Below are 12,346 nucleotides of genomic sequence, written 5' to 3'. Positions count from 1 at the left end.
GTGCATGTGTCTTTATAGCAGCATGATTTATAATCCTTTGGGTATATCCCCAGTAATGGGATGGCTTGGTCAAACGGTACTTCTAGTTCTAGTTCCTTGAGGAATCGCCATACTGTTTTCCATAATGGTTGAACTAGTTTACAATCCCACCAACAGTGTAAAAGTGTCCCTATTTCTCCACATCCTCCCCAGCACCTGTTGTTTCCTGACTTTTTAATGATTGCCATTCTAACTGGTGTGAGATGGTATCTCATTGTGGTTTTGATTTGCATTTCTCTGATGGCCAGTAATGATGAGCATTTTTTCATGTGCCTGTTGGCTGTATGCATGTCTTCTTTTGAGAAATGTCTGTTCATATCCTTTGCCCACTTTTTAATGGGGTTGTTTGTTTTTTCCTTGTAAATTTGTTTGAGTTCTTTGTAGATTCTGGATATTAGCCCTTTGTCAGATGAGTAGATTGCAAAAATTTTCTCCCATTCTGTAGGTTGCCTGTTCACTCTGATGGTAGTTTATTTTGCTGTGCAGAAGCTCTTTAGTTTAATTAGATCCCAATATTCTTTTCTTTACATATTTAGAACTCCCTTAAATATCTCTTGTAAGACAGGTCTGTTGGTAACGAAATCCCTTAGCATCTGTTTGTCTGAAAAATATCTCATTTCTTTTTCACCCATGAAGTTTAGTTTGGCTGCATATAAAATTTTTGTTTGGAATTTCTCTTCTTTACACATGCTAAATATAGGCCCCCCAATCTCTTCCAGTTTGTAAGGTTTGTGCCTTACAAACCACTGTTTGCCTGATGTTTGCCTGATGGGGTTCTCCTTGTATGTGCCCTAACCTTTCTTTCTAGCTGCCCTCAACATTTTTTCTTTCATTTTGACCTTGGAGAATCTCATGACTATGTGTCTTGGAAATGACAGCAGACAGTGCTCTCTGACCGAGTTTACACAGAAGTAGGTCTAATGTGCTGGAATCTCTAGTAAGCATTGCCCACCTGGCTACCAGTAGTGGGGGTAAAGGGGGTCACACACTCTGCTGTCCATGTACTTTTCAGGACAACAGGAGGCTGTGCCCGCCAGCTGAGTTTACTCAGAAGTGGGACTGCTGGGCTAATGAAGCGCTAGCAATCCTTGCTCACGTGGTTATCAGTGGCAGGGATTGGTGTGGTCTCTCATTCTGCCATCCAGATATTTCCAGGGCAATAGACGGCTACACTCTTCAGCAAATTCAGTCAGAATTAGGACTGATGGGTTGGAAGCTCTAGCAATCATGGCTTGCCTAGCTACAAGAGGCATGGATGGGTTTAGTCACCCACTCTGCCATCAGAGTGTTTCCTGGGACAACAGGAGGCTGTGCCTTCTGGTTAAGAGAAAAGCTGGACAGCTGGGCCAGACCTCTAGCAGGCGTTGACTGCCTCGCCACCATTGGCTGGGTTTGGTGGGGTCACATGTCCTGCCCTCTGTGTGTTTCTTGGGAGAACAAGAGGCTGCACCCACCAGCAGAGTTCAGGTAAAAGAGGACTGGAAACTCTAGTAGGCATTGCCTACCCAGCTATCAGCAACAGGGATAGGCAGGGTTTCTTGCCCTGCTGCCTGGCGGTTTCTGGGGACAAAAAGAGGCTGCATCCTCTGAGTTCACACAGAAGCAAGGTTGCTGGGCTGGAAGTTCTAGCAAACATTTTCTGCCTGGCTACCCATTGCAAGGGTAGGGGGAGTCACATTCTCTGTCATCTGGGTGCTCCACGGGAAAAGAGAACGCCGCACCTACTGGGTGAGTTCAGACAGAAACAAGACCACTGTGCTGGAAGCTTTTGCAGGCATTGCTCACCTAGCTATCAATGACAGGGGTGTGTGGGATCACATGACCTGCCTGCCATTTGAGTGTTTCCTGGGACACTAGAAGGCTGCAGCTGCTGACTGAGTTCAGGCAGAAGTGGGACCACTGGCTGGAAGCTGGTGCCAAGCCCCATCCAGTGAAGGGTAGGGAAGGTGGAGCAATCTTTCTGCTCCCAGGTACGGCAACTGTGGCTTCTATTGTGGTTATGTCATCAGTGCTGGTCTGCTCCAGTGCCCAAGGCTTGTAGATGTCCTGTTAGACTTAAGAGTTGCTCCTGCAGAATGTCCAGATGGCTCTTTGCCTCACTCTAGAAGTACAATGGTGGGGGTGTGTTGTTATGTGGGGGCCAGGGGGATTCTCTCATTTCCTTTCTTCAACAAGCCCCTGTGGAGAGTATGAATCCCTCAGGGGGCTCTCACTCTCCTGGCTCCACATGGGGCCCAGACAGGCTGGTGCCCAGCTTTGGTCCTTTCTGCTATCTGTGTCCCCCTGCTGCCTTGATGGATCCTGATGTGGTTTCCTAGATTATCAACCTTTAGAGTAGGTGTTCACTAGCCCTTTTGTTTCCTCTCTGTGAAAACCACACACATGGGCTACTTCTAGTCTACTATCTTGCCCTCTCCCTTTTATGTTAATTCTGTTGTTTCCAACACGTATGTATCTACAATTACAGAATGCAAATATGTTCCCCTCCTTCATCCACCTCCTCCTAATGTCTGGTGCCTCACTCTTCTTGTCAGATATTAACACACAGTCAGGGGTCATAGGTAGGGTTTTCATATGCAGCCCCTTAAATACCATGAGGATCTGCTCATAAGTTGTTTTGAGGAGGCAGAGTTTCACTATGTTGCCCAGGCTTGTTTCAAGCAATCCTCCCACTTTGGCCTCCCAAAATGCTGGGATTACAGGCCTGAGCCAAATTGTTTTGTTTCACCTGATCATATATTAGCTTGAAAATGAGCTGACACCAGCAGAAACGATTTAGTGGATACTTTCCATTGCTAGGTATGTCATATCACATATGGACTGAATTTTCTCAACGTCTCCTATCTGAGGATGATGAGCAGGAATAATGAGAGATAGATAGATAGATAGATAGATAGATAGATAGATAGATAGATAGATGATAGAGAGATAGAGAAAGATATATATATAGAGAGAGAAAGAGGTAGAGCTAGAGCTAGAGCTGAGCTAGAGACAGAGATAGAGATATGGGGGGGGGGGGGAGAAAGAAGCTGCCTTCCAATCAGGCAAGAGAAATAAATATAGGGTATTCAGTTAGGAAAAGAAGAAGTCAAATTGTCCCTGTTTCCAGATGACATGATTGTATATTTAGAAAACCCCATTGTCTCAGCCCAAAATCTCCTTAAGCTGATAAGAAACTCCAGCAAAGTCTCAGGATACAAAATTAATGTGCAAAAATCACAAGCATTCTTATACACCAGTAACAGACAAAGAGAGAGCCAAATCAGGAATGAACTTCCATTCAAAATTGCTTCAAAGAGAATAAAATACCTAGGAATCCAACTTACAAAGGATGTAAAGGACCTCTTCAAGGAGAACTACAAACCACTGCTCAGCAAAATAAAAGGGACACAAACAAATGGAAGAACATATCATGCTCACGGATAGGAAGAATCAATATAGTGAAAATGGCCATACTGCCCAAGGTCTTTTATAGATTCAATGCCATCCCCATCAAGCTACCAATGAGTTTCTTCACAGAATTGGAAAAAAAAAACTGCTTTAAAGTTCATATGGAACCAAAAAAGAGCCTGCATTGCCAAGACAATCCTAAGTCAAAAGAACAAAGCTGGAGGCATCACGCTACCTGACTTCAAACTATACTACAAGGCTACAGTAACCAAAACAGCATGGTACTGGTACCAAAACAGAGATATAGACCAATGGAACAGAACAGAGTCCTCAGAAATAATACCACACATCTACAGCCATCTGATCTTTGATAAACCTGAGAAAAACAAGAAATGGGGAAAGGATTTCCTATTTAATAAATGGTGCTGGGAAAATTGGCTAGCCATAAGTAGAAAGCTGAAACTGGATCCTTTCCTTACCCCTTATATGAAAATTAATTCAAGATGGATTAGAGACTTAAATGTTAGACCTATTACCATAAAAACCCTGGAAGAAAACCTAGGTAATACCATTCAGGACATAGGCATGGGCAAGGACTTCATGACTAAAACACCAAAAGCAATGGCAACAAATCCATAATTGACAAATGGGATCTAATTAAACTAAAGAGCTTCTGCACAGCAAAAGAAACTACCATCAGAGTGAACAGGCAACCTACAGAATGGGAGAAAATTTTTGCAATCTACTCATCTGACAAAGGGCTAATATCCAGAACCTACAAAGAACTCAAACAAATTTACAAGAAAAAAACAAACAACTCCTTCAAAAAGTGGGCAAAGGATATGAACAGACATTTCTCAAAAGAAGACATTCATACAGCCAACAGACACATGAAAAAATGCTCATCATCACTGGCCATCAGAGAAATGCAAATCAAAACCACAATGAGATACCATCTCATTGGATTCCTAGGTATTTTATTCTCTTTGTAGCAATTGTGAATGGGAGTTCACTCATGATTTGCTCTCTGTTTTTCTGTTATTGGTGTATAGGAATGTTTGTGAGTTTTGCACGTTGATTCTCTATCCTGAGACTTTGCTGAATTTGTTTATCAGCTTAAGGAGTTTTGGCCTGAGACAATGGGGTGTTCTAAATATACAATTATGTCATCTGCAAACAGGGACAATTTGGTTTCCTGATTTCCTAATTGAGTACCCTTTATTTCTTTTTCTTGCCTGATTGCCCTGGCCGGAACTTCCAACACTACGTTGAATAGGAGTGGTGAGACAGGGCATCATTGTTTTATGCCAGTTTTCAAAGAGAATGCTTCCAGTTTTTGCCCATTCAATATGATACTGATTTTGGGTTTGTCACAAATACTTCTTATTATATTGAGATATGTTCCATCAATACCTAGTTTACTGAGAGTTTTTAGCATGAAGGGCTGTTAATTTTGTCAAAGGCCTTTTCTGCATCTATGGAGCTAATCATGTGGTTTTAATCATTTGTTCTGTTTATGTGATGGATTACATTTACTGATTTGCATACGTTGAAGGAGCCTTGCATCCAAGGGATGAAGGCGACTTGATCGTGGTGGATAAGTTTTTGATGTGCTGCTGGATTTGGTTTGCCAGTATTTTATTGAGGATTTTGCAAAGATGTTCATCAGGGATATTGGTCTAAAATTCTCTTTTTTTCTGTTGTGTCTCTGACAGGTTTTGGTATCAGGATGATGCTGTCCTCATAAAATGAGTTAGCGAGGATTCCCTCTTTTTCTATTGATTGGAATAGTTTCAGAAGGAATGGTACCATCTCCTCTTTGTACCTCTAGTAGAAATTGGCTATGAATCCATCTCACCCTGGAGTTTTTCTGCTTGGTAGGCTAGTAATTATTGCCCCAATTTCAGAGCCTGTTATTTGTCTATTCAGAGATTCAACTTCTTCCTGATTTAGTCTTGGAAGAGTGCATGTGTCCAGGAATTTATCCATTTCTTCTAGGTTTTCTAGTTTAGAAGTGTTTATAGTATTCTCTGATGGTATTTTGTATTTCTTTGGGATCAGTGGTGATATCCCCTTTATCATTTTTTATTGTGGCTATTTGATTCTTCTCTCTTTTCTTCTTTATTAGTCTTGCTAGTGGTCTATCAATTTTGTTGATATTTTCAAAAAGCAGCTCTGGATTCATTGATTTTTTTTTGAAGGGTTTTTGTGTCTCTATCTCTTTCAGTTCTGTGCTGATCTTAGTTATTTCTTGCCTTCCGTTAGCTTTTGAATGTGTTTGCTCTTGCTTCTCTAGTTCTTTTAATTGTGATGTTAGGGTGTCGATTTTAGATCTTTCCTGCTTTCTCTCATGGGCATTTAGTGCTATAAATTTCCCTCTACACACTGCTTTAAATGTGTCCTAGAGATTCTCATATGTTGTATCTTTGTTCTCATGGGTTTCAAAGAACATCTTTATTTCTGCCTTCATTTCGTTATGTACCCAGTAGTCATTCAGGAGCAGGTTATTCAGTTTCCGTGTAGTTGAGTGGTTTTGATTGAGTTTCTTAGTCCTAAGTTCTAGTTTGATTGCACTGTGGTCTGAGAGACAGTTTGTTATAATTTCTGTTCTTGTACATTTGCTGAGGAGTGCTTTACTTCCAAATATGTGGTCAGTTTTGGAATAAGTGTGATGAGGTGCTGAGAAGAACGTATATTCTGTTGATTTGGGGTGGAGAGTTCTATAGATGTCTATTAGGTCTGCTTGCTGCAGAGATGAGTTCAATTCCTGGATATCCTTGTTAACTTTCTGTCTCATTGATCTGTCTAATTTTGACAGTGGGGTGTTGAAGCCTCCCATTATTATTATTATTATGGTGGATATGCTTTTTGATGTTCTGCTGGATTCAGTTTGCCAATATTTTATTGAGGATATTTGCATCGATGTTCATCAGGGATATTGGTCTAAAATTCTCAAATTCTCTCTCTCTCTTTTTTTTTTTTTTTTTTTTTTTTTTTTTTTTTTTTTTTTTTTTTTTTGTATCTCTGCCAGGCTTTGGTATAAGGATGATGTTGACCTCTTAAAATGAGTTAGGGAGGATTCCCTGTTTTTGTATTCATTGGAATAGTTTCAGAAGGAATGGTACCAACACCTCCTTGTACCTCTGGTAGAATACTGTTTTGAATCCATCTAGTCCTGAACATTTTTTGGTTGGTAGGCTATTAATTATTGCCTCAATTTCAGAGCCTGCTATTGGTCTATTCAGGCATTCAACTTCTTCCTGGTTTAGTCTTGGGAGAGTGTAAGTGTCCAGGAAATTATTCATTTCTTCTAGGTTTTCTAGCTTATTTGCATAGAGGTGTTTTTAGTATTCTCTTATAGTAGTTTGTATTTCTGTGGGGTCGGTGGTGATATCTCCATTATCATTTTTTATTGTGTCTATTTGATTCTTCTCTCTTTTCTTCTTTATTAGTCTTGCTAGCAGTCTATCAATTTTGTTGATTTTTTTCAAAATACCAGCTCCTGGATTCATTGATTTTTTGGGGGGTTTCTGTGTCTCTGTCTCTTTCACTTCTGCTCTGATCTCGGTTATTTCTTGTCTTCTGCTAGTTTTTGAATGTGCTTGCTCTTGCTTCTCTAGTTCTTTTAATTGTGTTGTTAGGGTGTCAAATTTATATCTTTCCTGCTTTCTCTTGTGAGCATTTAGTGCTATAAATTTCCCTCTACAGACAGCTTTAAATATGTACCAGAGACTCTGGTACATTGTGTCTTTGTTCTCATTGGTTTCAAAGAACATCTTTATTTCTGCCTTCATTTTGTTATTTACCCAGTAGCTATTCGGGAGCAAGTTGTTCAGTTTCCATGTAGTTATGTGGTTTTGAGTGAGTTTCTGAATCCTGAGTTCTAATTTGATTGCACTGTGGTCTGAGAGAGAGTTTGTTGTGATTTTTGTCCTTTTACTTTTGCTGAGGAGTGCTTTATCTCCAACTATGTGTTCAATTTTGGAATAAGTGTGATGAGGTGCTGAAAAGAATGTATATTCTGTGGATTTGAGGTGGAGAATTCTGTAGAGGCTTATTAGGTTCACTTGGTCCAGAGGTGAGTTCAAGTCCTGAATGTCCTTGTTAATTTTCTGTCTCATTGATATGTCTAATATTGACAGTGGGGTGTTAAAGTCTCCCACTATTGTTGTTTGGGAATTTAAGTCTTTTTGTAGGTATCTAATAACTTACTTTACGAATCTGGGTTTTCCTGTATTGGGTACATATGTATTTATGTATTTATGTATTAATAGTTAGCTCTTCTTGCTGCATTGTTCCCTTTTCCATTATGTAATGCCATTTTTTGTCTCTTTTGATCTTTGTTGGTTTAAACTCAGTTTTATCAGAGTCTAGGATTGCAACCACTGCTTTTTTTTTTTTTTTTTTTTTTTTTTTTTTTTTTTTTTTTTTTTTTTTGCTTTCCATTTGCTAGGTAGATCTTCCTCCATCCCTTAATTTTGAGTCTATGTGCATTTTTGCACGTGATATATGTCTCCTGAATACAGCACACTGATGGGTCTTGACTCTTTACCCAAATTGCCAGTCTGTGCCTTTTAATTGGGACATTTAGCCCATTTACATTTAAGGTTAATATTGTTATGTGTGAATTTGATCCTGTCATTATGATGTTTGCTGGTTATTTTGCCCATTAATTGATTCAGTTTCTTCATAGCATTGATGGTCTTTTCAACTTGGCATGTTTTTGCCATGGCTGGTACCGGTTGTTCCTTTCCATGCTTAGTGCTTCCTTCAGGAGCTTTTGTAAGGCAGGACTGGTGGTGACAAAATCTCATAGCATTTGCTTGTCTGTAAAGGATTTTATTTCTCCTTGACTTATGAAGCTTAGTTTGGCTAGATATGAAATTCTGGATTGAAAATTATTTTGTTTAAGAATGTTGAATATTGGCTCCCACTCTCTTCTGGCTTGTAGAGTTTCTGCCAGGAGATTCACTCTTAGTCTGAAGGGCTCCCCTTTGTGGGTAACTTGACCTTTCTTTCTGGCTACCCTTAACACTTTTTCCTTCATTTCAACCTTGGTGAATCTGACAATTATGTGTCTTGGGGTTCTCTTCTCGAGGAATATCTTTGTGGTGTTCTCTGTATTTCCTGAAGTTTAATGTTGGTCTTTCTTGCCAGGTTGGGGAAAATTCTCCTGGATAATATCCTGAAGGGTGTTTTCCAACTTGATTCCATTCTCCCCATCACTTTCAGGTTCACCAATCAAACGTAGGTTTGATTTTTTTTCAGATAGTCCCAAATTTTTTGGAGGCTTTGTGCATTTCTTTTTACTCTTTTTTTCTAAACTTCTCTTCTTGTTTTATTTCATTAATTTGATCTTCAGTCACTGATACCCTTTCTTCCACTTGATCGAATTGACTATTGAACCTTGTGCATGCATCACAAAATTCTTGTGCCATGATTTTCAGCTTCATCAGGTCATTTAAAGTCTTCTCTACACTGTTTATTCTAGTTAGCCATTCATCTCATCTTTTTTCAAGAGTTTTAGCATCCTTTTGATGGATTCAAACATCCTTCTTTAACTCGGAGAAATTTGTTATTACCGACTATCTAAAGCTTACTTCTGTCAACTCGTCAAAATCATTTTCTATCCAGGTTTGTTCTGTTACTTGAGGAGCTGTGATCTTTTGGAGGAGAAGAGGTGTTCTGCTTTTTAGAGTTTTCAGCCTTTCTGCCCTGGTTTCTCCCCATCTTTGTGGTTTTATCTACCTCTGGTCTTTGATGTTGGTAACTTACAGATGAGGTTTTGGTGTAGATGACCTTTTTGTTCATGTTGATACTATTCCTTTCTGTTTGTTAATTTTCCTTCTAACAGTCAGGTCCCTCAGCTGCAGGTCTGTTGGAGTGTGCTGGAATTCCTCCAAAGACCCTGTTTGCCTGTGTATCAGCAGTGGAGGCTGCAGAACAGCAGATATTGCTGCCTGATCCTTCCTCTGGTAGCTTCATCTCAGAGGGGATGCTGCCTATATGAGGTGTCAGTCAGCCCCTACTGGTAGGTATCTCCCAGTTAGGCTACACAGGAGTCAGGGACCCACGTGAAGAGGCAGTCTGTCCATTCTCAGAGCTCAAACACCATGCTGAGAGAACCTCTGCTCTCTTCAGAGCTGCCAGACAAGAATGTTTAAATCTGCTCAAGTTATCTGCTGCCTTTTGTTCAGCTCTGCCCTGCCCACAAAGGTGGAGTCTAAAGGCAGTAGACCTTGTTGAGTTGTGGTGGACTCTGCCCAGTTCAAACTTCCCAGCTGCTTTGTTTACCTACTCAAGCCTCAGCAATGGCGGACAACTCTTCTCCAGCCAGGCTGCTGCCTTGCAGATTGATCTCAGACTCCTGTGCTAGCAGTGAGCAAGGCTCCATGGGCATGGGACCTGCTGAGCCAGGCATGGGAGAGAACCACCTTGTCTGCCGGTTGCAGATCTTGAGAAAAGCGCAGTATTTGTGCAGGGAGTGTCCCATTTTTCCAGGTAGTCTGTCATGGCTTCCCTTGGCTAGGAAAGGGCAATCCCCTGACCCCTTGAACTTCCCGGGTGAGGCGATGCCCTGCCCTGCTTCAGCTCACCCTCTGTGGGCTGCACCAACTGTCCAACCAGTCCCAGTGAGATGAACCAGATACCTCAGTTGAAAATGCAGAAATCACCCGTCTTCTTGTCAATGATGCTGGGAATTGCAGATGGGAGCTGTTCCTATTCAGCCATCTTGGCAACTCCCCTTTAAATGTTATCCAAGATAATCTTTTTCTAAACAGTGTGAGACAGCAAGAAATAAAGACTTGGCAGTAGAGAAACAGGTATGAAAAAGAAAATGGAAAAAAAGAAAAAAATAGTCTGGGAATAACCAGTAAGAACTGCTCTGCAAGCAAAATTTTCCAATTTGCAGAAAGGTCAGCATTATACCTTAGTGAAATTGCCCAGCCATAATACTGCAGGCTGTGGGGATCTTGCAATAACCTTACATGCAGATACAGTTATACTATGGGGAGACTGAAAAAGGAAACATCAATATTAACTGAAATAATAGCTAAAAAAATAATAGTTATAAATATTTTTACATATGTTTGATGAACCAATGCTCACAACAGTCCTATGATTGAGGTACTATTAAACTGAGGCACAGAGAGTTTAGATAATTTGCCCAAGGTTTCACAGGTGGCAGAGACAGGATTTGAAGTTGGGAAGCCTGGATCCAAAATATATGCTCTAAATCATCATGTATAGTGGAAGAATATGCTGTGGCAGAAAGAGTCCTGGACCAACAATCAGGAAACCTGGATTCTCTGTCACTAACAGGCTGTGTGAACTTGTGAAAAATCCCTTCTTCTCTGTAGGCTTCAGTTTTCTCATCATGTTCACTTGGAGTTGTAATATATGTGGTTCGGTGGTGAACCTGGAGTAATTCATCCTGGTGGGGATGTAAATAAGTACATAGGAATAGTCATTCAGCATTTAGCAATCTCTTCAGCCGTAACAAATCTTCGTCACTGAGAAGAGTCCATAGGGGCAGAGATGTGGATTGTGTTGAAAGATTTAGGAGTATTGGGCCTGGAAAAGGCTCAGAACGACCAAGTACCCATGGATATAATTCACAGGGGGCATATTTCAAAAGTAATTTGCATGAAGAGAACTAATTTGTTGAGCACATACTAAATAAGTACCTCAACGCTCTGAATGAGAAATATATTAATCATTTATTTAAGGAGAAAATTGGCTCAGAGAGGTGAAGTGACTTACTGCACATTATGTAATAAGTATGCGATAGAGTTGGGATTCACTCAAATTGAAACAAGGTGCCATTTCTACTCTACCATACTGCCTCGGAGCTTTTAAATTCTCATAGCTAGTCAAAAGTAAAATAAGCTAGTGGGGATGGGAAAGTGGGAGTGATATCTGGGAGATTCCGAAACCACACTTGAATGACTGCACCATGAGGACATTATAGACAGGATTTGAGCCCTCTCGAGCTTTTGTATTCCAGGATAGGGAGAATGTAGGAGTAAATGAGTAAATGAGAAAGTGAGAAGAGTATAGAGGGAGACATAGGAATTATTTCTGTTCATGGTGCTCATGTTGCCCAACTCCAGGAGGTCCCACTTACAACTCTGTGAAGTTGTACAATGCAGTGGTCCAGTTCCTATTTCAAATCATTTTGGGGAGGGTGCAAACAGTGTATCTCTTTCACTCTTGTTCTATTACCAAGTTACATGTGTCTCTGATATTTATTCAATTGCTGTTAATTTCTTGGGGCTAGGAAATCAATGCTTTAACCTTTCTCCAAGTCACAAAATCACCACTTAATGATATTTTTTTTCAGTCACTCATTTAACTATTCTATCTTCATCTTAAAATGTAGTAAATGTCTGGTACCTCTTAATATTCCTTCCACATCTAAATAACCAGGACATCTATCCAGAAGGAACCTGCAGAAGGTTTTCAGTGAGACTAGGGAAAAGAAAGTAGACTTGGAGACAGATATATCCGATTTTATTTTTCTTTTGGTTGACCCTAACTCTGTCCTTTACCCCTCTGGGCAAGTAACTTCACCACTCAGGGTCTGTTTTCTCATTTCAAAAATTAAGATAAAAGTATTTACTACCTAGGAATGATTCCATAGATTCTTCAGGATGACAGGACAGGTAAAAACCAGTTAACACATCATTGCTACTCACTGTGTGTCAGTCTCTCCCATTAAGCCACTACCACTTGCTTTCTATTTCTGGTCCTGTCTTCAAGAAGGACTATGTTGATATCTTCAATAGTTAAAATTTTTTAAAAAACTGATTTATAAGCAAGTTAAATTATTGGGTTTCAGTACTGATCATTATAAACTCAAATTTTTAACCAACATTCTTGAATCGTCTTCCATTTTTCCAGGCTCTTAAGCTAA

Source organism: Piliocolobus tephrosceles, chromosome 12 (assembly GCF_002776525.5).
Source record: "Piliocolobus tephrosceles isolate RC106 chromosome 12, ASM277652v3, whole genome shotgun sequence".
Lineage (NCBI taxonomy): Eukaryota > Metazoa > Chordata > Mammalia > Primates > Cercopithecidae > Piliocolobus > Piliocolobus tephrosceles.
The sequence above is the reverse complement of the archived record's forward strand: the minus strand, read 5'-3'. Positions refer to the sequence as shown.